We start from the raw sequence: 4273 nt of genomic DNA, 5'->3' as shown, positions 1-4273 counted from the left end.
TTCATAGTTTTGCCACCCAAATGCATTATTTTACATTTGTCTACATTAAACCTCGATTGCCATGTAGTTGCCTACCTCATTAGTTTGTTCAGTTCTTCTTGCAAGGTTTCCACATCCTGAAGTTATTGCCATGCTTAGCTTAGTATCGTCCGCAAATACAGAGATTGAACTGTTTACCCCATCCTCCAGGTTGTTTATGAACAAATTAAACAGGATTGGTCCCAGCACAGAACCCCGGGGGACCCCACTTCCCACCCCTGACTATTCCAAGTATTCCCCATTTATCACCACCCTCTGAACTCGCCCCTTGTAGCCAGTTTTCAATCCATGTACTCACCCTATGGTCCATGCCAATGGACCTTACTTTGTACAGTAAACGTAGAGAGCTGTGTCAAATGCTTTTGCAAAATCCAGATATACCACGTCTACGGCCCTTCCTTTATCTAGATGGCAGCTCACCTCCTCATAGAAGGTTAATAGATTGGTAGAACGATTCTTTGTGAATCCATGCTGATTACTGCTAATGATACCATTTTCATTATTAAAATCTTGTATATAGTCCCTTATCATCCCCTCCAAGAGCTTGCATACTATTGATGTTAGGCTAACTGGTCTGTAATTCCCAGGGATGTATTTTGGTCCTTTTTTAAATAATGGTGCTACATTGGCTTTTCTCCAATCAGCTGGTACCATTCCAGTCAGTAGACTGTTAGTAAAAGTTAGGAACAATGGTCTGGCAATTATTTGACTGAGTTCCCTAACTACCCTCGGGTGCAAGCCAACTGGTTCCGGTGATTTATTAATGTTAAGTTTCCCAAGTCTATTTCTAATTCTGTCCTCTGTTAGCCATGAGGGTTCGTCCTGTCATGTGGACAAACAATGCAGTTTTGGTTTCTGAAGCCCCCCAATTCCCTCGCGAAGACTGAGGAGAAGAATAAACTCAATACCTTCGCCATCTCCCCATCCTTTGTAACCAGATGTCCTCCCTTATTCTTTATGGGGCCAATATGGTCTGTCCTTTTTTTTACTGTTTATATACTTAAAGAATTTCTTGGAGTTTTTTTTTGCTCTCCTCCTCTGTGTCTTTCATATTCTTTCTTAGCTGCCCTAAGTGCACCCTTACATATCTTGTTGCATTCTTTGTAAAGTCTGAATGCTGATGATGATCCCTCAGCCTTGTATTCTTTGAAGGCCTTCTCCTTTTCTTTTATATGCATTTTTACATTGGCCATCCAGGACTTTTTTTCGCTCTTTTAAATTTATTTCCCAATGGGATGCACTGGCTAATGCCCTTATTTAATATGCTCTTAAAGCAGAGCCGCAGACAAACTTCCAGGTTAGTGTTTGTTGTGGCAGCAAAGATCATTCATGACCAGCTCTAAAATGTGATACAGCAACTTGCTGGCAAATACGACCTGAGTCTTTACACTTCCCTTCATTCTTTAGTCACTATTAAATTTTTAAAATCTGCAGACGCTCCACTTCTGTGATAGTGTGATTACATCTGCTACATCAAAAAAATAACTTATGCCCCCCGAAAAAAGTTCTGCGGACGTCCATGCCAATAGCATACTCCAAGTATTATTTTCCCCTTAGCTTCATCCCTTTGGAGCTCTACCCATAAGGATTCCACCTCCTTCCTTGCTCCTTTATTGATGTCATCTCTCACATTCACGTGCACATTATTTTTGATATATAGACCTACCCCTCCCCCTTTTTTACCCTCTCTATCCCTGTGATAAAGGAAATACCCTTGAATGGTTGCCAGCCAATCATGAGAGCTGTTGAACCAGGTCTCTGAAATTCCCACAAAATCTCCCTGCACATAACTGTGTACACCCACGTGTTCTAATTATTCTCATTGAGTGGCTGTACACAGCATCAACAGGTCTGTTTAAAGTGATTAGGCAGGCTCTGCACACTGTACAGCCATGTGCATAAAGATTAAAAAGTAATCAAACCCAGACAGAGGATCCTAAGGCATGCAAATATGTATCTTCGTGTACATTATTAATTTAGTAAACACTAGGGTTTTACTGGCGAGTACAAGTACCGAGACTTTCGGTCAAGTACTCGCCGATATAGAGTACCGATACGTTATGCGATTAGCGTCAATACAAAATAAATGGGTGCATATTGCACTGCAAAGAATCACATGCGTTTTGAACAGGAATGTGATGCGATTCCTGTCCGAATCAAATGTGATTTCCCCCCACTGCTCCTGTGTGTATAGAAAGGGAAAAGCGACATCTAGTGGACAATTTATTAAAAATGTTAGAACTCACATCAAAGTAATTGTAAAGTCTTATTTGTTGTTAGTTAAAAATGAAAAAAACATGTTGTTATACTTACCTGCCCTGTAAAACAGTTTTACAAAGAGCAGCCCCAATCCTCTTCTCGGGTCCCTCTTCGGTGAAACTGGCCCCACCCTCCTGCTGAGTGCCCCCACAGCAAGCAGCTTGCTATTGGGACACACGAGCCAAGCCACAGCTCCGTGTCCATTCAGACAGAGATGGCCCACTCCCACCCCCTTTTTCTCATTGGCTGACTGACAACAGCGGGAGCCAATGGCATAGTGTTGCTGTCTCGGCCAATGAGTGGAGTCTCGGGCAGCCGAGACACTCCTGCAACATTGCTGGATTTAGATGGACTTCAGGTAAGTATTGGGGGGCTGCTGCACACAGAAGGCTTTTTATCCTAATGCACAGAATGCATTAAGATAAAAAACCTTCTGCCTTTACAACCACTTTAAGTACATATCCGGTCAAATGCGAAATCTGCATTGGTGACCCGGTCCCGTCGATGATAGAAAATCATGGCCGCTGGAGAAGTTCCAGGACCCCGTGGGTATAGGGCGGTGAGGTCAGCTTGGGCGGGACACCTATGCAGATTTTGCATTTGAACTGTACTTAAAGCAGAACTCCAACCAAAAGGGGAAGTTCCACTTTAAGGACTTGTTCTCCACTCCTCTCGAAGAATTGGCACTTTTGAGGAGCAGGTACATAATTTTGACAGGTACTCACTCCCACCTCCATGGCGATCGGAAGCTTAAGTTCTTCTTCCTCCCCCCATCTTCTGGGACATGTGACCGGTCCCAGAAGCCTGCGGGACCTTTCACAATGCGCTCACTACTCACGCATGCATAGTGGGCACCTGGCTGTGAAACCACAAGCTGTCACAGTTGGGTGCCCACAATTAAGATGCCAGCGCACAGGAAAGAAGACAGCAGGTGAAACCGGCTGGGGTAGAGTATATTACTGGATCGTGGGGCAGGCGAGTGGCCGTTTTTTAAAAATCAGCAGCTAGTTTTTTTGTAGCTGCTGACTTAACATTTTTTTCACAGGGGGAGACTGGAGCTCCTCTTTAGCCACTTGCCTGCTGGGCAATTTTCAGCTTTCAGCGCTGTCACACTTTGAATGACAATTGCACTGTCATGCAACACTGTACCCATATATACATTTTTTTTCCACCCAAATGGAGCTCTCTTTTTGGTGCCATTTAATCAGGGCTGCTGTGATTGGCTCTTTACCTCAATCTGTAATAAGCTGAGTTTGAAGGACAGGTGCGTGGGCAGCACGATTTGGGGGGGGGGGATGTTTACGTATGCCCACCCCGCAAAGTGAGCCTGCGCTGTAGCTGTCTTTCAGCTATAGAGCTGGTGGAAAGCGGTTAATGTGGGTTAACTTTTTTTATAAACTGTCCACTAGATGGCACTTTTCTCTTTCTATATACACACACACACACACACACACACACACACACAGAAGCGGTGGGGGAAATCGCATGCAATTTGGACAGCAATTGCACCACATTGTTCAAATTGCATGCAAATCTTTGCAGTGCAATTTGCACCCATTTATTTTGTACTGACGCAAATTACACCGCAAAGTATCGGTTTCGGGAGCATTTTCACGAGTACTGGTACTCGTGAAAATGCTCGGTATCGGGTTAGAGCTGCACGATTCTGGCCAAAATGAGAATCACGATTTTTTTTGCTTGGAATAAAAAGATCACAATTCTCGCGACGTAAAATCTTTCACATTATACAAAAAAAAAAAAAAAGGGCTAACTTTACTGGTTAGAATTTTTTTTTTTTTTTAATTCATTAAAGTAATTTTTTCCAAAAAAATTACGTTTGAAAGAACGCTGCGCAAATACAGTGTGACATAAAATATTGCAACCACCATTTTATTCTCTAGGGTGTCTACTAAAAAAAATATGTTTGGGGGTTCTAAGTAATTTTCTAGCAAAAAAAAAAAAAAAAAAAATTATT

The sequence above is a fragment of the Aquarana catesbeiana genome, linkage group LG06 (genome assembly GCF_042186555.1).
Source record: "Aquarana catesbeiana isolate 2022-GZ linkage group LG06, ASM4218655v1, whole genome shotgun sequence".
Taxonomy (NCBI): domain Eukaryota; kingdom Metazoa; phylum Chordata; class Amphibia; order Anura; family Ranidae; genus Aquarana; species Aquarana catesbeiana.
Note: the sequence above shows the minus strand (reverse complement) of the source record.